At 36.9% G+C, this 20,887-nt stretch overlaps 1 protein-coding gene across 3 annotated transcripts in view; it reads right to left on the bottom strand.

Annotated features, from left to right (window-relative positions):
- LOC129727163 (uncharacterized) overlaps positions 1–20,887 on the bottom strand; it is a 399,476-nt gene that overhangs the window by 335,769 nt on the left and 42,820 nt on the right. The window contains exon 2 of one of the 3 annotated variants that reach the window (XM_055684685.1): positions 13,937–13,980. The exons of the other annotated variants lie outside the window; for them this stretch is intronic. The gene's annotated coding sequence lies outside the window, so the exon portion shown is untranslated. The remainder of the gene's footprint in view (positions 1–13,936; positions 13,981–20,887) is intronic. 3 annotated transcript variants of the gene reach the window in all.

Genomic DNA, 20,887 nt, shown 5'->3' with positions numbered 1-20,887 from the left:
TTATTATTATTATTATTATTATTATTATTATTATTATTATTATTATTATTATTATTATTATTATTATTATTATTATTATTATTATTATTATTATTATTATTATTATTATTATTATTATTATTATTATTATTATTATTATTATTATTATTATTATTATTATTATTATTATTATTATTATTATTATTATTATTATTATTATTATTATTATTATTATTATTATTATTATTATTATTTATTATTTGCATTCATCTGACATCAGGGTCTACATGAATATGACTTAAACTAAACAAACACGTTTGTGCGCAATAAGCGTTGTCTAAAACTATTTGTACTCAGAGAAAAGTCAAATAAGGTGTACACATTGTTAAATAAAGAGCACATTACACGTAAAAGTTCATTCTGACCATATTCGGTGCGTCTAAGATCTAACCTGATAAAATCAAAACTTCTTAGATTACGCGGTGGAACATTCACATTAACATGCGCTAGAATACGAGCTGAATATATACTTCTAGTTAGCAGTTTTTGTATGAACAATACTTTTTCCAGTTTACGCATCCTTTCCAACGTGTCCATTCCCAGAAGACGGCAACGATTTTTATAGGGAGGCAGTTCATTGGGATTACTTCATGGAAGAAACCTAAGTGCATAACGTACAAAACGTGACTGAACTGCTTCAATCCTTGATGTCCAGACATCAACATACGGACTCCATACCACAGCAGCATACTCCAACACAGATCTGACCAGCGAGTAGTAAAGCGCACGAAGACAATAAGGGTCTGTAAATTCTTTGGAGATCCTGATTATAAACCCTAGATTACGATTAGCTTTAGCTATCACAGCGGAATAGTGCTCCCTAAAGGAGAGCGTCGTATCAAGATGCACTCCAAGGTCTTTGATCACACACACTCTCTCTACCTGTTCGCCTCCAATGTTGTAGTTCCAGCTAATCATATTTTTTCTACGAGTGAATGAGATCACAGAACATTTGTTCGTACTGATGACTAGCTCGTTAATTCTACACCATTCAGTGGAAATGTCAACAAGTTTTTGAAGCTTTCTACAGTCGTCGATTGATTTAATGATGAGATAGATTTTCAAATCATCTGCATACAGTAGTCGACACCCTCGCGGAAGTATCGTGCACACATCGTTGAAAAATAAAGAGAAAAGCAGCGGGCCAAGGTTGCTCCAATCTTCACAGACAATCGGCGATCTATCAAGTATGATTTAACCCAGTTAACGAAATTGGGTAGAGCTCCCATCCGTTCAATCTTTGCAAGAAGCAAATTATGATCAACGCGATCGAATGCAGCTTTCAAATCTGTGTATATGGTGTCTATTTGGGCTCCTTTCTCCATATTTCTTAAGCCAAGCTTATCTCTAGAGTATCGAAAACAAAGCACATTGCCAAAAGAATGTATGGATTTCAATGGATTTCAATTTCACCCCAATTTACCTTATAGTACCTTATAGAATTATCGAATTTATTTCATGAAGTAGACGATAGAAATTTCACTAATAGCCATAGAGGTTTACTGGAGCATATACCAGTACTTGTTTTAAAATTATAATATTTCGGGAAAAATGTACATGAAGCTAGTTAATTGGAAATTGTTATAAAAATTCAAGTTAAAATTGATCAATATTACCCCGTTCCATGGTGTTCTTTTATGAAGAATTCAAAGTATATCATCTTATAAGTTAACTAAGAAGCAATCATTAGTAATATATTATGAAAATATACTAAAGAGTGAACTGGATTATAGCAAAAAATCAAAAAATACAAGCCTAAATAAGAATTTGCACACAGCCCTTCACGAAGTATTTCGTAGCTTCAATTAATCAGAAAATAGAAGTCAATATTTCGTATGCATCCCCTTTGCATCAATGACGGCTTGTAATCTCCTTGGCATCGAATCAATCAATTTAGCCGTTGTTTCGAACGGAATTTTGGACCATTCGTCAAGAAGTGCCTCCTTCAAATAATTCTTATTAGAAATCTTCCCTTCACGGATTCGCACGTTTAGAATAATAGAATACTCCATAGATTTTCTATAGGGTTTATGTCTGGTGATTGGAGTTGTGTAATTAGTGCAGAACATTATAGAGTAGCAATGAGCAACTCTCGCTGAAACCGTCCCACTGGTGACATGAGGTCTTTCAAAAAGGATATTTTTATGTCTGAATGATTGAAAGTAGCGAAAAAATTAGAAAACCACTTTGGTTAGTTTGTATTAAGTGACCCTTCGGTCACAAGCCGGTTAAACGGTTTTTACAAAAATTGATTTTTGAGCAATTCTTGATCTGTTTGTTGATTTATTTCACTTAAGTAAGTGCACCCACGCACCGTAATTTTTGAATAGCCTTTATTCAATTGGCTGAATTTCGTTACCCTTTTTTCGTACCCTTTTCGTCGATAAGAACTTGCTAGGGATCAAAACAGTGATGATTGTACTCTTGCTTTATTTACGCTGGCATACACAAATCTACTCCAAATTACTCGGGATATACTTGATTCATGCTATACCTTGGTATTCCATACCTAAGTTTGTTGATAGTAGTTTAAAGCATGAAAACAACAGTACATAACAGTAGCGAAAACAACATCTAACATTAATTTGTTTAGTTACTAAACACGCGAAAACTGTCCTTTGTACAGGGAACCAAACATTGTTCTAGCAAAAAAATCGCAGAGAAGCTTAATCACAAATTACGTTATACTCAAGGACGTTATACTCAAGGAGGAGTGAAAAGAGATCAAAGATACGATTTTTTGCTTTACGTAATTTGTGAACAGACCCAAAGTCACACAGGCATTGGGCCATCCACATTCCACGTGGAAAACTTTGGGGAGGGGATTCTGTGTGATGTCCACGGTCCATACAAAATTTTGAGAATTTATATGAGAATTTGTGGGGGAGGGGAAGAGGGGGGAACAAAATCCTTAAAAATCTGTCCACGTGGACATGGATGGTCCCTAATATACACTACACACAGACACACACCACAGGCTCAACATGATTTGATGTTGGCCGCACGTCATGCGTTGTACTGTTTGAAAGTCGATTTTGAAAAGCGACCAGAATGACAAGGTAAACTCAATGCTCACCTAATGTTTTAATTGTATCTTAAAGCATTTTTTCTCAGCTTTCCAATGGTGATATCAAACATAAAATCGGTGGTTGCAAACTTGCTCAAAAACACGTTTTTCTGATGAAATCCAAAATGGCGGCGAGATCCAAGATGGCGGCCAATTTTTTTCTACTTCAAATAAAAGCTCTATCATTCCTCTTGAAAACGATGTGTTGGTTGCAGGGGGTTCAATGACAAATTCAAGAGAAATATATCAATAAAAGGTTAAAAATTGACACAAAAATCAATTTTTGTAAAAACCGTTTAACCGATTTGTGCCCGAGGGGTCCATCAATATGAACTAACCAAAGTGGTTTTCTCATTTTTTCGCTACTTTCAATCATTCAGACATAAAAATATCCTTTTTTAAAAGACCTCATGTCACCAGTGGGACGGTTTCAGCGAGAATTGCTCACATGCAATGTAGTCGAAGTATATTAGTTTAACATTCTGCATAGCATTCACATTTTGAAGCGATAGCTTTACTGTGAAGAATTAAATTCGTTATTTATCAAATCGGACGATTACGGAAATTTTGTTCAGTTTCGCGCAGTAATTTATTAATTTTTTATTTTTTAAATTTTCCTAGATAGTACATATCCCATACATGATTGTTTTTCAATTCAATCGTGTTGAAATTGTGTAAAACCTCGTGACATGAAAATATTCTAATTATGAAAGGTTTGGTATTTTGCAAATGAATTTAAAACTCTGTTAGGTTATATTTGCGTTTCTTTTTTGAATTTTCTGGGCTTTGCATGCATGGACATTGCCAGTTTTCATATTTCGTAGAAGTCTGAGCTGATTCATCATAGTATAAAAAAATACTGTAATTTAATTGATCAAATCATAATTTTTATTTACTATGAGCACGACGATCTAGATCGCGAAATAAACAACTTTTTTGACAACGATTCCGCTGTTAAGATATTTCTCATAAATAGCATTTACGGAAATACTTTCATAAAATCGACATGGAACAAATGCGTCTTGAAATGTAGATAGAAACCGAAATATTTCGCGTATTGTTTGTAAGTTAGGAGTTTTGTTCGCGCAATAAGCTTCGTGTTCAAGTTCAAGTTTAAGTTCCACGTTATATATTGCATCATTTACCAAACAGTGACCAGAGCTGTATACTTTCATATTAATACAATTCCTATCCTGTGATACTCGTTGAGATGCAGTGGTACCCGCGGTCTCTAAACAAAACGAGCATCACCCCCCTTATCCTTCCCAAGTAGAACCGCCTTTTGGTCGTGGCCGGCGTCGTTATTGGTAAAAGTATTGTGAACCAGTGAAAGTTGCACAATGAGAATGCAATGCTAGTCCCAAGCACCACTCATCTGGTTCATTTTGCAATTTTATTGGTTCAACCAATCATGTAGTGCAACTACGGGCAGTCTACTTATACTATGCTATGCTATAGCTACTTTTCAGGGAGACGCTTTTAGTAAATAATTGATTTGTTGTTATAAATATCATAACATGAAAATTAGAGATCCGAAAACAACGGTTTTAAAGACAAAGTTGGAGGTGGATTAGAATATCCAGATACCAAAAATTGACCACAAATGCCATTTTGAATTTCAAGATGGCGATTGCTGGTTTCCGTAAAACAGTCCAAAATATTCAGATAGGGCAAAGTATGCGTATTTCCTCAACCCGTATGATGCACAGAGGTAGAAAATTTACCCCTGACGCCGTTTGAAAATTTAAAGTGGTAACTTCTGGTTCCTAGAAAAAAAAATTAGCCAAATATCACCCAATATCTCTATTTTCGGAACCAGATTGCGGAAATCAAAAGAAAAGTTTTTTTTTTAAATTCCAGGTGGTGACTTTCGGTTTCGGTTTCGGATACACATTGCACACAACTCTTCTAGATTCATCTCCACTCAAGTAACAACACACATATTGTATATATTGTATATGTTACTAGTTTCTTTTACCTTCAATTCATTCGGTGTACGTGCATCAGTTTGTTCGCGCATAAAGCAAAGCAAAGCCTTGGTGCTACATTCCGATTCGGAACTCGACCTTTTGCTTTTTTAATACACAGACTTCGCAGCCGACTGTTTAGTGTACATGACCATTGCGGGGCTAGCGCTACGATCCTACTGACACCTAACAGTCTCTCCCAAGCCGAGACTCGAACTTACGACGACTGGCTTGTCAGGCCAGCATCGTACCTCGAGACCATCTGTATGCATACGGTGTAAAAAAAAGTATGAGTAGAGCTGCAAGATATTTTTTTTTTACTGTCATGTATGACGAATGTAAATGTTGATGATATCAAAAACATCATATGCTTCCTAAAATCACATCACGTGAACGATCTGTTAACTACGTTAAAGAAAATACGACCATTTGCTTTCTTGCATGCGGATGCAAATCATGTTGAAAAAATACATCGCTTTATGACAGCCCAACGTATTTTTAGATTCGCATGCAATAATTTCTTGTCCTTCTTTAGAATTGTTTCTCCCTAAACTTCATCATGTTAAGCTGGAAAAAAATTTTGGATCTGTTTCAAAGTACAGAACTCGTACCAATTAAGAAACCCCATATTCATTTCTGATGCTTTTTCAAAATTTTATGCCTCCGCCAATCTCAACATCGACGTAGGTGTCAATGGTTGAGGGACGCCGTGATCCACTCACAACCAAGCCAACTGGTCTAGACTCAATCATAGCCGACACCAGAAGATTTTCTGTAGCGAATAATCTCTGGAATCACGTTTTCCATCATATGAGGAAATAAAGCCGTCGGTGGCGGTTCGTTGATCAACGGGTCATAAATTAGAGTCCTGGTTGGAGCCACGTCCACGGGCGTCGGTGATTAAACTAGACCAACGAAAAAAAACGCAAATAAGGGAAAAAATTCATAGGACAACAAGAGTATTAAAATCTTGCTCAAAATTAACAAAATCTTCCTTGATTGTTTTTGGTGTACGTTAATCCTAAAAAAGCATTAATATATGATTATTTCGATTCCCATTTAGTGTGGGAAAAGCCAAATTTTGGAAATTTTGCATGAATACACGCAAAAGTTGGAATGTGCTTAACCAGATCGTTTATGAGCGAAATAAGCGCATTTACTGATTAAGTTTGGAACCAATACAACAAATGTGTGCGGGGCACAACGCATTTGATGCTCTAGCGTATTTTGAATGTATTTAGCACTTCCAAATAACTATACTTCAAAAGTTTCAACAGCTGATGGTATCGTCATGATGAGTTGTACTGGTATTGGTAATGTTCTTCAGAAGGCTGCTATCGCTGCAGCAGTGCAACCAACAACAAACACTGAATATTAACTGATTGTTTCCTTTTCATGAATCTGATCATTTAAAAACATCATCGAGCCAATAACAAACAAAAAGACATTGGGTTTGTTCAAAACATTTTGAATTCAATTACGGCTCTGGTTTTATTTATATGCATTCGGTTCCACGTTACTGGCACCAGCATCAGTAAATCCTGTTGCAACAAGGCTCGCTATTGTGCTGTTTCGTTTGCTGACAGTGATTAAGGGGTTATGTACCTTTTAAGTTTTCAAAAAACCGGAAAAAATTTATTACATTATCTTCAAATACAACATCTTGAGAACATTTCCACAAATTTTCATAAAGATCTGAGCAATAGGAAGAAAGTTAGAGCGATTTGCAACGCGCCTCGCCACGGCCGCATAAGCTAAACTTGAAACTTTACACGCGATTATCTCGGAATAGTTTTTTCCGGAAAATGACTTTGCCGTGATCCTGATTGCGGGAAAACTACTGAACCGATTTCCTTCATCTTTTTTTTTTAAATTTTCGTTATAAAATTCGCCGGTCCTTGAACGATCGCTTTTTGAAACATACAGTTACATTTTGCCGCAAAAAAAATTTTAATGCAATTTTTTGCGCTCAAAACGTGCACTTTTTGGGAAAAACGTTCCCGTTTGCACTGAAAACAAAATACTCATAAAAGCGATCGTTCAAGGACCCGGCACACTTCTAAACTAATGAAATAATATGAGTTTTTTGATTTCGGTTGATCCGCTGAGTCTCTATCAGGATCACCGCAAGCCTCTGAAAAAATAGCGTTTCGGGGAAACGACCATTACTCCAGTAATAATTGATATATCTCAAAATCAAACATATTTTCCTATTATTGATAAACTGTACTTTCAGAAAAATACCACTTTGATGCAATGAAAATGGTGCTATGCACTGAAAAATAAATTCAAACTTTCCTCATTTTTCTCGACCAAAAAGGTATATAACCCGTTAAGGATGCACTAGCTTTTAAAGGGCTATTCCCACTGCTTCCGTTCCGGGACCAGGCCGTGGCTGTTCCGCGTGTCATCCGGGCTCGTTTGAGATTGATTGCATGCGTTCTTATGAACGCATACACACCGACGCATCGTGCCCAGACCGGGGCAGCGTTGAGTTGCCGTTGTGCTACCGCAGTGCGAGAGAAAAACTATCGTTGGCGACAATACTTTTTGTTGGCCGGAGAGTGCACGGAAGACACTCGGGTGGATGCGTGTATGTTGTAGTGACATATTTCGCGCGGAGTGAGCTGCGGTATGAAAAAAAAGACGTTCTTTCACATACACACATCAACATTTCTCAGCCAGAGCGCAGCGCAGGCACGGTTCAAGCACGGCGCAGTGTGAATGCATGAACAGTCCCGGACGAGCCCGGTCCCGGAACGGAAGCAGTGGGAATAGCCCTTAATACGCACCGACTCGCGAAAGTAAGCAGCGGTTTTTTGAGCGCCCCAAAACAGCTCGTTAGCCCGAAGCCGAAGTGTATGATCAACGTTGCCAGTATGCCAGATATATCTGGATTTTGCCAGATTTCTGTTTGCGCGCCAGACAAACAGATAAACCTCAGAATCTGCCAGATATTTGTAAATGAGCCAAATATTTGCCAGATTTCATCCGCGTCGTCTCGCAAAAAGGTCATTACTGCGAGATGGGCCGTGTCTCGTCAAAAAGTCATCACTTTGAATTCTGCCAGGAATTTTATCCAAATATGAGTGACAGATTTTTGCCAGACTTTTTATTTTCGTTTTGCCAGATTTTATTCGAAACTTAGTGGCAACGCTGTGTATGATACATTTTCTGATTCCGATCTCTGTCCATGTATTTATTGTACAACTGATGCTTTATGCATTTCATACATTTTTTTGTGCGAAATCAGAGCAATCATTGTGCGTTTTGATAGAACACATTGGATGATTATAACATGAACTTTTGCGTGTATAAGCCATATTAGTAAGTCTAATTATTTTTCATGTATTGCATCTATTTAATATTGCATTCTACTAACTAATAATATGCAATTTTGATAGTTCAAATCGGTGAAAATACTAGCAGCTTGTTTGTTCAATTTAACAATGATGTGTTTTTTTATTTTGAAAAAAAAAATGAATTTGATCATGATTATAACACACGTTTTATCAGACTCTCAGATAATCATTTATGTTCATATTGAAATAATCAAAAAGTCGAAGTTTTCTTCGAGCGCGATTTCGATATCAAAGTCTTAGGCCATGATTTTTTTAACAATAAATTATGCAATTTTCAAATGAGCACTTCCGGAAAGTCTAAGACAAAATTTGACTTGAGATGATGGTTCGGCTCTCCTGAAGTAATCTAAGCTCTATAGCAAGAAAGCAAAAATAACTAGAACAAGATACCTAACTTCCATATTTTTCATACATTTCGAACACGACCGATTTCCGACGGCTATTGCTGCCATCTGATGACTTAAATTCTCATAAAATTGTCACTATGAGCAAAACCGATTTATCGTGCATAGTCCGTCATCAATCGTTAAGCTGTTCAATATTGTATATGAAAAAGGTGTAGCTGTAAACGCTTTATAAAACCAAGCGTGAAGAAAAGCCAGCAATTGCTTTGTTTAAATAAAAAGGGACTAAGGACAATTACTGGACTGTTTACAGGATACTGTCCAAGTAAGCATCACCTGAAACAAATTGGTCAGTCAGATGACGAAATTTGTCGTCTCTGTGGGTTCGAATGTGGCAGACATACCACGAGTACCTAGACTAAAGAAGAGGTATACCACAAAAGATCAAAATAATGGTCGCAGTGGTCCAAATCTTACAAAAAAAAATGAAATGGTGATAAATGCATACTATAATAGTTGTCCCGCCAAACAATCGTCATCAAATAGGGACGTGCCATGGTGGAACAAAAAGCTAGAAAGTTTTCAAAAAAAAAAGTCGGAAACTTTTTAATGAAGCAAAACGTACTTCAGATTGGGCTCAATATAGATGAGCCTTATCTGAATATAGCAATGAAATCGGGAAATCTAAAAGGAGGTCTTGGGTTCAAATGTGTGAATCTATAGAAAGGACTCCAGTTGTTTCCAGATTACAAAAGACTCTTGCCAAAGATCATACCGTTGAGCTTGGCAATCTAAAGCGTCACGACGGAATCTATACTAGTGATCCGCGTGATACCTTAAATCTAATGATGGAAACGCATTTTCCTGGTTCTATTGAAAAGACGGATTCAGCCATCTCTGATTTAGTTGAAATTTGTTCTACGCAGACTAGCTCTGGGTCTTCTAGAACGGAAAGTACTGTATCAGATGTGGCGGACGAAATTTTTACGAGAACCATGGTGGAAAGCGCCATGAGATCCTTTGAGCCTTTCAAGTGTAAAAGTGTAGATGGAATAATTCCAGCATTGCTTCAAAAAGGTGAAGCTATACTAATTTCTTCTCTCATTGAGATTTTCAAGGCCAGTTTAAGGTTGAATCATATTCCATCAAAATGGAGGGTAGTAAGAGTAACCTTCATACGTAAAACTGGGAAGCGTGATAAAACGCATCCTAAACCATTCAGACCCATTAGTCTTTCTTCGGTTTTGTTGAAGACAATGGAAAAAGTGCTGAATGATTTCATTCATACATCTTACATGCAAACAAAACCGCTTTCGAAGTTCCGGTTTGCCTATCAAACTGGAAAATCCACTATCACAGCGCTTCATACGCTGGTCATGAAAATTGAAAAGTCATTTTCAGCTAAAGAAATTGCTCTGTGCTCTTTCTTGGATATTGAAGGTGCATTTGATAATGCGTCCTATTCTTCAATGTCTAGTGCAATGAAGAACAAAGGATTTCACACGAGTATTGTTATCTGGATTCATACCATGCTTGCAAAAAGAGAAATCACTTCCGAGTTGGAAGGTTCGTCTATTACGGTAAGGGCAACGAAAGGATGTCCGCAAGGAAGTGTTCTTTCGCCACTTAAGTGGTCTTTGGTGGTGGACGATCTTCTCAAAAGCTTAGAAGCAAGAGGTTTCGAAGTTGTGGGCTTTGCAGATGCCATAGTCATCTTGGTAAGAGGAAAGTTCGACAACATAGTTTCGGAAAGAATGCAGGAGGCTCTGAAGTATACCCAGTCTTGGTGTATAAAGGAGGGTCTCAGCATTAATCCGACAAAAACAGTAATCGTACCTTTCACTAGAAAGAGGAAATTAAATCTGAAAACTCTCAAGCTTGGAGGAGTAGAGATTCCATTCAGTGAAGAGGTTAAATACTTAGGAGTTATACTTGATGCCAAGCTAAACTGGAATATGCAATCAACAAGGCGGTCAGTGCATTATGGTTGTGCTCCAAAACCGTTGGAAGAAAGTGGGGCTTGAGACCGAAAATGGTGATGTGGATATTCACATCTATTATACGTCCAAAACTGACCTACGCTGCGTTAGTGTGGTGGCCAAAAACCAAAGAATCCACCACAGAACAAAGCTAGATAAAGTTCAACGACTTGCGTGCATTGCTATAACAGGAGCAATAAGCAGCACCCCATCAAAAGCTCTTGATGCAATTCTTCAGCTGTTGCCATTGTACGAATACGTGCAACTAGAAGCAGAAAAGAGTGCATTGAGGCTCAAACGAACAAAAACTATCTTGTCAGGTGATCTTGTGGGTCACCTGACTATACTGGACTTTTTCAAAAGAGGGCCAGTGATGAGTATGAATGGAGACTGGATGGCACCTCAGGATAACCATGATATTCCCTACAAGGTATGCGAAACGTCGCGTATAGACTGGGAAGTCGGAGTTCCTGATGTCCGTCCCGGTTCAACGATATTTTACACAGTTGGCTCAAAAATAAGTACCAAAACTGGTGCAGGAATCTTCGGCCCTGGAATCAATGTTTCAGTGGCAATGGGACACTGGCCAACAGTGTTTCAAGCAGAGAATTTTGCAATCCTTGAGTGTGCGAATGTGTGTCTGACTAGGAAATACAAACATGCAAATATTTGTATTTTCTCTGACAGTCAAGCAGCACTGAAAGCACTTGATGATTATAAATGTACATTCAAGATTGTCTGGGAATGTATTCTCACATTACGACAGCTATGTCAAACAAATTCAGTAAATTTGAATTGGGTTCCAGGACATTGTGGCATTGGTGGGAATGAAAAGGAAGACGAACTTGCAAAACAAGGATCTAACTCACAGTTTATCGGCCCAGAACCTTTCTGCGGTATATCAAACTGTGCAGTGAAAATGGAGCTTAAACGCTGGGAGAAACAAAAGGTGATAATCAATTGGTTGGATGTCAAAAAGTGTTCCCAATCTAAAAGATTTATAACACCAAACGAGAATCATTCGAAAAGCTCCTAGAGCTCAACAAAACAGCTCTTTGTACATACGTCGGCCTAGTAACGGGGCACTGTCCGAGTAGATATCATTTAAAGAACATTGGCCGGGTTCAGGATGATATCTGTCGCTTTTGTAATATGGAACGCGTGACATCGGAACATCTGCTGTGCAGTTGTGGTGCATTATTTGAACGCAGATCAAGGTTTCTTGGCAGTGGCTATTTACAGCCCAAAGAGATTTGGTCTTTGAATTCTGGGAAGGTGATTGGCTTCATAAACCATGTTTCATCTGACTGGGAGCGTGTCGGTGCAGGTACCTGATCACTCAACAATAGCGGTCACTGTATTTTGCAAGGGGACACGTATAGCAATTGACTGGGATATATTACAAAAGTTCACATCAATGGACAACGCAATTTTAATTCCCTAACAAAAAAAATGATATTGTCATTTTTGCACTTAATGCTATTGCCATATTTTTTGCACTTCAAAGTACGACAGAAAAGTGTGAATTTGACTGTCAGAGTGGGGGTCTATATTGGGGGATTATATTATCTTTTCACTTCCCATTCTACCAAAACTTAAAATTTGATATGTTGCAAGCCAGGTTTCAGAACCATTGTGCATATGGTCAGGGCACCCGGTTCGTGCAAGAGTGAAAAACTTTGCTGTAGAGCGTACTCATAGCGGTTCTCAGGAAGTTCTGATGGTATGCTTAATTTTAGATGATGCGCCGATAATTCTTGATTCTTCCGGAAAGTTTCATGTTTGAGAACTAAACATTCGTACACATTATTTTCATTTTACGGATGGCAGCACCGTACAGTCGTCCACATGCATATTGAAAACATTGTTTCACCTTTCAGCAGTCATGTCTTGGCCTTGTCGTCAGTTGATTTTGACGTTAAGTATACATCATATTAACAGTGTGTTAATTAGTTCGACTTTTGCTCACGCGCAGCGACAATCATGTCCGATGAATTCTGCAAGAGTCAGGTATCTTGTTCTAGTCATCTTTGAAGAGAGGAAAGGATATTGTTCTCTACCCGACGGTCACTTGTCTATCATTTCATGTTTTCAGATATAGCACAGAAGCAGATGATAGATGTCTCTATTTCTTCCTGAGTTTAAATATGAATTAATTACGATAGGCGGTGTCCACTAGATAAGATATTGAGATAAGCTTTAATTTACATTGAGATACTTTATGGATTTTGTGGACGTGGACATGTTTTATCCTCACTGTATTTATGGTGGATAATTGTCTGAGATTAAGTCATTGTGCTAAAATTGGAATATCCGTAACTATATCTTTAAAATGAAGATAATTTAAAAATTTTATTTGAGATATAAAAATTTACAATCTATGTTTGAAAAGTTTAACTCATTTCAACGGACCAAATTTAGTAGAATAGTTGACGGCAACCATTTTAAATAGCCGGTTGGCAGCCTGCCTGCCAGGTGACGCCGCTCTTTCTCTGTTAGCACATTTTCCCATTTTTTTGCAGACAAAGTTTGGCCTCATGTGTGAGCTTTGCCGGTTTGTTTGTTTAACCTGTGTTGCTGATACTGACTGGCATCCATATATACGTATCTAAAGCTACCTTCAGTTCGCTATGGACATCATTGTGTCAAAACTTTTCTCCGGGGAACCCACATTATATTTTCACCCAACGTGCATCAACAGTGAGAGGAAAAAAACGGAAACTTGTTTTTCCAGCTTACCGGTTCGACGGCAGTCGTATGCGAGGCGAATAATTTTGCGCGTGTCACACGTTGCGGGACACGTCGTAGGTTCCTAAATAGTTGTTTGTCAGGCGAAAGTTTTCCCAGGTTGAAAGATCGGAAGCAAGATACAGTTTTGCCTGCCCGTCGCGCATAGTGTTAAAGTTGGGTGAAAAGTTTTCCCATATATGAACGAGAAGAGTAACAAAAATCCATATCATCAGCGTAATGATATGCAACTTTTCTTACGCAAAAGAAGCATCATAAAACGAGAAAGTACAGCTCGTTGCAAGCGCTGTGATGAGTTTCGTACTGCGGTGTTCGAGAAAAGTTCACTTAAAGTGCCAATACGTAATCACAAAAGTTGATGCACTAACGACGGGAATTTCCAGCTTAATGCTGTAATGAGTGAAAAATTGAAACGAGTAATAAAACTTACCACATTACATTGAGGTACGTTACAGGTACGTTGTTGTATTTTACCTGAAAAAAAAAACGATTCAACTTTTAATATCTTCCCAGTTATGCAAATGGTATTGAAAATGACACATGTACAATTTATACTTGAAGAAAAGAATATTGCTGGCTGTCAATAAGAAAAACTAAAATTGTTTACTGCCGTAAATTATTTGCATTCATTTTCGAATGATGAAAAACTGAGCTTCATAAATATTTGTATAGCTGATATTCACAATTCACCGTGCATCACAGCGGAAATGACAAATAATGCAAAACTCGTTGGTTCCGAAGCCTATACTGTGAGCATGCTTCATAAATATAGTACAAAATAAATTACGTACGGCTCCCGCTTTCCCAGGCACTGCGGTCCATATTTGATCGGACGAGGAACGGCACAGGCTAAATGAATTCAAGTGGAAATCGAAAATGTGTTCGGTTTGATAACAGGCCTGGATGCTGTAGTGCGAGTAGAAAGATCGCTCTCAGTCGCCCGGTCTCGATAGAAACGGCAATCGGTGGTGGGCCCGATGTTGGATAAAAATTCAATTGCGTCGAGGAAGACAGAGAGAACAACAGCCTTTCTGGAGGCTTTTATTTGAATTGAATGTTTGCCATTGATTTGATCTTTCATACAAAACCTTTCTAGCATTCAATCAATCAAAGTAATGGATTATTCAATTTCGGTTTTTGCCTTTCAATAGCCGCACAATGATATGCTTACAGATTTACGATTGTAATCTAGTAAATTTGATTATTTCAGATAAACTCATGGGAAAGGTATTATGATTTATTTTCCGTCGGAAGAGTAAAACAAATATGAACTATTAATTTCAATAATAACTGATTGAAGTGAAGCATCCTACTTTTGTTTTGAGTCAATGTAATCTACATTAGTCGGCTGATACTTGCTCTCAAACAATTTAAAACGTGAAAAAATCGTGCAATATCGAAGTAATTCCGGGCACCGTTTCACGTTAAAACACGAACACGTTAATCCACAAAAAGGATCATTTTTATGCAACCGTACACAGAAACCACCACCACCATTGCCGTGGACATCCTCCCATGATAACACCGTCACAGTGTGTAATGATAACTGAAGCGGTGGTTTAGTGGTGCTTTTAAACACGCATAAATCTGACTAAAACAGGGCAGATTTGACTCTGAAAGCACATTGCAACAATGTATCTTTGGGCACGAAAAGTCAACCCATAGTCACCACAACCGTGGCGACAGCTCTCCAAACAGAATGGATAATCTTGGGAAGTGAAAGCATAAGGCACACCCACATCATTAACGCACTACATTCTAACACTGGGTGTGAATTAGGGTGGTTAAGCTTTTGTAGCGCATCACAAAATTCAAGCAGAGAAATGGTTTGGTAGTAATATTGCTCTCCATTTCGGAATCGAAAAGGAAAATAGTTTTTTATTTCTTTTCAATTTTACTTATTCGATTTTGTGTTAAATGTTTCTATATGAAACACATTAAAATTAGTTTTAGTTCGGCAGCCACTATTCCAAATCAGGCTGGGATAATTACTGGTAAGTGAGCCAAGCATCAGTCTACTTGGAATGTAAGCCTTGTTTGGATAGGTGACATTAACTAGAACCGACACCACACCGCAACTTAAAGGGTTGCGAAGTGTCAGTCGGTAACATGTGTTCGCGTGGGTAGAAAATGAAGCTCGCTGTTAATGTAGACACGAGTGGTTATCCTCAGAAAATCCGATATAAATGCAAACATGTAATGCTTTTAGTTAACAGCGATGTGAGAAAACTACTAAATCTTCGTCTCATAGAAATGACGAGAGTGGACTAAAAGAAAATACAATATTTTTCACCTGGTGGAATGATCTGACTTTTCTCATTTGAGCTTGATTACTTATTTCAATAGTTTAGCACATACTCCGCAATACAGAAAATATTTTTCGCCTATCTTAAGTTTTATTAGTTTAAGCCTTGAATGCTTGTAACGATCTTAGTTTTATAGAAGAAATAGATGACTTTGCTTTTTCCTCTTATCAGCTAACTCGTCCAAGCGCATTCCAGTTTACTTTTATGATGGATAATTTATTAAAGAATGCGCGCGCGATTTCGATTGTGTCCAGTATTCATATAACATAACTTCAAGTTTAATAGATTAGCATGTTATAGTAACATGTTCATATGTGTCTCATGGTTTGCTTGTGCGTGGTCTTTTCGCTTCACCAGCCTAATCCATCATGTTCTGTTGATGTACACAGCCCGCCATATGTTTAAAATCACTTCACTGGGTATTGCAACACCCTGTTTGAATACTGAAGCCAGTGTTGCCAGATTTATCTGGTTTATAAAAATTACACAGGTCGACAAATGCGACTGCCCCACAGCCCGAAATAGTTTTCCTCAAAAGATTATAGCTTTTTAATCTCTCCTGTTAAATTTGGTACATCTAGCCAGTGTAGAAATGTGTCAACCTGCATCAAAATGTCGCATAGCAATTGCTCGCCAAGTTCGTCGCTTCAACGTTATGTTTACGAGAAAACTTATCATTCTAGTTTGAGTTTTAGGGCCAGAGCTGAGTTGACCAGTGTTTTCAAACATTTATACAGATCTTCCAGAGTTTTCATTAATGATCCAGATTTTATCTTCTCTGTCTCGCAAAAAGGTCATCGCTTCAAATTTTGTACAAAATCTTGCAATTTCGCCACGTAAAATGTTGGGTACTACTTCAAGAATTTTATCAGAAAGTAAATAAGGGTGACCACAAATATCCACAAAGTTAAATACGACCATCATAGATTTTGCTCAAAGTTCAGGGAATTATTCATCAAGTGTCTCTTTAGAAAATCACAATTTTGGTGTCGCTTGGAATATAAAGATAACGCATTTTTTCGTCGAAACAACTCTTTTCTATTTCCTACAATTTTTAGACGTAAGACGTCCGAAAAGTTATGATGATTTTTGATGCAAATGAAGCAAAGAATCCAGAAAAAATATTATTTTTACCGGAAGTGCTGCCAGACAGGATTTTTTGTATATATAAACTAGATCTGCATTTTTCTGCAAATGTAGACAATTTTATTTTAAATTTGATAATTTCATCGTATTTCTAGGAAAATTTTACGTAAGAAACACTTATCACCCAGAGATAATATGGGCCGATCTCGAAATATAACTTTTCTGCGGTCAAATATAATATTTTTTTGGATTCTTTGGTTTATTTTCTTCAAAACTCACCTATCAGTGTTTTTCGGGCGTCTTACGTGTATAAATCATACAAGAAGAAACATCTATCACGAAGTATTCAACTAGTTTCGTTAAAATACTATATCTCGAGATTGGTTACTGTTACCACGAGGTGATAAGTGTTTCTTACGTAAAATTTAAAAAAAATAAAAAAAATATAAAAAAAATAAAAATAAAATAAAATAAAAATAAAAATAAAAATAAATAAAATAAAATAAAAAAAATTAAAATAAATATAAAAAATAAAAAAAAAATTAAAAAAATTTAAAATAAAAAAAAATTAATAGTAAAACTTTCCTAAAATGCGATGAAATTATCAAATCAAAAATAAAAACGGCTACATTTGCCGGAAAATGCAAATTTAGTTTTTAACCGTTATGTACTCGGCAATTTTAACACACGTAAGTACTCGGCAGGGTACCCGGGTACCCACCAAAATGAAAAGTTTCTTATTTCTTTAATTCTTGACCGATTTTCAATCTTGACCCGTCAAAAGATTGGAAAATTTGTCTATTTTTAGTAAACGGGACCTAAAGAGCCATTGGTCCTCATATGGCTCCTGCAAATCCGGATCTCCGGGGCCAGGTTCAAGATGCGAGACAAATTTTAACAATTGGCAATAAAACCAAACAATATTGGTATCGGAATCCATTAAATAACTCCAGAAGTTGACTTTTATAAATTCTGAGTCCATTTTTCGAGTTATCCTTGAAATGACCACTCTGGAGCAGATTCCTGTGCCCTATATGGACACCAACATGAGTGGATAAAAACCCTAGCAATATGCATATCAAAATTCTTGAAATCACTCCAGGAATCGATTTACATCAATTTAGAGTCCAACTAATGGGTTGTCCTCGAAATGGTCGTACTGGAGTAGTTTCCCATGGGCCCCTATATGGCCACCAACATGAGTGGATAGAAACCCTAGCAATATATATATATATATATATATATATATATATATATATATATATATATATATATATATATATATATATATATATATATATATATATATATATATATATATATATATATATATATATATATATATATATATATCAAAATTTCTGAAATCACTCCAGGAATCTTTTTTGAGTTCATCTGTCCAATTTGTGCCAGAAGGCTATTTCGAAAACTTATTCGAAGCTTTTTCAGTTCAGAATGTAATGATAAAGGCTTTATATTTTTATTTAGAGTTTTCTGGCCCATTGCAAATCGTTTATTCTTTCAAGTTTTTGCACAAATAACAAGTCGTTTTAAGTCTGAAACATAACAAATATAAAAAAAACTTAGCAATATGAATAAAAAAAAAACAAAATTAGCAATCGTTGCAAATGTCCTCGCTGTGCTCGTTGCATATTGGCTTGCAACATGCTGTACACGTCTTCCTTGTCTTCCTGCGTTTATTGTCCAAATTTTTGCAAATGTGGTAGACGCCGGCTTGTGGGACTCTTCCAGTTGAGTCTCGTTTGACCGAGGTAGATGTATCATCTGCAGTTGTTGATCCGAGTTCTTTGTCAATAATTTGCTCATATGCATATTGCTAGGGTTTCTATCCAATCATGTTGGTGGGCATATAGGGCCTCACGGAAATCTGCTCCGGTGCGACCATTTTGAGGACAACTCATCAGTTGGACTCTAAATAGATGTAAATCCATTCCTGGAGTGATTTCAAGAATTTTGATATGCATATTGCTAGGGTTTCTATCCACTCATGTTGGTGGCCATTTAGGGCCCCACGGGAATCTGCTCCGGTAGGACCATTTCGAGGACAACTCACCAGTTGGACTCGAAATGGATGTAGATCGACATCTGGAGTGATTTCAAGAATTTTGATACCAATGTTGTTCGGTTTTATTGACAATTGTACTAATTTGTCTCACCGGAACATGCTCCCGTACATCCGGATTTACAGGAACCAGATGTGGTTACAGGTTCATGTCAATTCCAGATTCTGAAAGTAGACAGATTTTCCAATCTTTTGATAGGCGAAGATCGAAAATCGGTCATGAAATGAATAAGCAAGAAGCATTTCATTTTGTGGGTACCCGGGTACCCTGCCGAGTACTTACGTGGTAAAAAATTTCAAACCCCTCCCTTTCGACCCCCCTTGTTTCTACAAACAGACAAATGATGGAAAATGGTTTATTTCTACTAGTTAGGAGCATTCCATAATTTTCAGCTGTCTAAGTCGACGTTATCCTTGGTTTTTGAAGCAATAAAGTCTGAAAAGGTACCCGGGTACGCTGCCGAGTACATAACGGTTAAATACAAAAATAATCTATCTGGCAACACTTCCGGTCAAAAAATATATTTTTATTCTGGATTCCTTGCTCTTCACAAATCACCTATCAGTATTTTTCAGACTTTTTCCGTCTATAAATTGTAGGAAATAGAAAAAAGTGGTTTTGCTTCGCTTTTTGCATCATCTCGATTACGAAAATACCCATATTGGGTGGTTGTTGAGTCTATCAACACAACTGGCAACTTTACCAACCTACGAGTGAGAGAAACTAATTTCCTTTCCGGTAACACAGAGACACTCGTTAGTGAGATTTTTGACCATTATAGAAGCGAGACGTGCTTTCTTTATGATGTACCGTAAACTGGGGTCACTTTTTCGAATATATCTTAAATATTTTAAGAATATACTGAACACAAAATTATTTGACATTTTTAAAATGAGCTCTGTCATGCATTGAGCAAGATCTATTCACTATTTTAAAAGCATAGCAACAATTCTGATGTTTTCAAATATGCTCTAAAACTTTTACATTTATTTTTATTCAAATAAGGGGGGTTTGTTAGTAGCTTAGGTATTTATGATAAATATTGGTAAATAATGAGTTTGTGTGGCCAATCACAAATGGTGACTTCTCAACACTGTTAGATATTTGTAATTTCAATTGTTAGGGTTTGTTTGCTTTCGCAATTAGGACTTATCATTCGTAGGGATTTAAACCTACTCGTCAGAAAAAGGGAAAGAAACTTACAGCTAACTTAGTTGCTAACTCATTGGCTATAAAAAGAGCTTATCGTAGCAGTTGAATTGTAACGAGTTTTGTCGAAAATTGATAATAATTTTATTTGACATAGCTTCTAATGTTTAGTAAGTCTATATAAGTCTATGCAATTTGAGTGTACCAAACCACGGAGGACACTTCAAAATCATTTTCAAAATTTTGTTCTAAATCCCTGGAGGCGTTTTCTTCCTTATTAAACAACAACTTGACTAGATCGGTACGATCTAGTCAAACGAAAGCGAGACATCGGAACATCTGCTGTGCAGTTGTGGTGCATTATTTAAACGCAGATCAAGGTTTCTTGGCAGTGGCTGTTTACAGCCCAAAGAGATTTGGTCTTTGAATCCTGGGAAGGTGATTGGCTTCATGAACCATATTTCACCTGACTGGGAGCGTGTCGGTGCAGGTACCTGATCACTCAACAATAGTGGTCATTGTATTTTGCAAGGGGACACGTATAGCAATTGACTGGGATATATATTACAAAAGTTCACATCAATGGACAACGTAATTCTAATTCCCTAACAAAAAAAAAAAAAGATCGGTACAGCATAAAGCATTGCTGGTGTAAAAGTTTGTTTGTAAATCCAAAGTTTATTCTTTAAACAAAGTTTAGAATTCTTGTTAGTAAGAGGATTTAAACATCTCGTATATTTGATGCACTTTGTTTTT

Source organism: Wyeomyia smithii, chromosome 3, assembly GCF_029784165.1.
Source record: "Wyeomyia smithii strain HCP4-BCI-WySm-NY-G18 chromosome 3, ASM2978416v1, whole genome shotgun sequence".
In the NCBI taxonomy this organism is placed as follows: Eukaryota; Metazoa; Arthropoda; class Insecta; order Diptera; family Culicidae; genus Wyeomyia; species Wyeomyia smithii.
The sequence above is the reverse complement of the archived record's forward strand: the minus strand, read 5'-3'. Positions and strand labels throughout refer to the sequence as shown.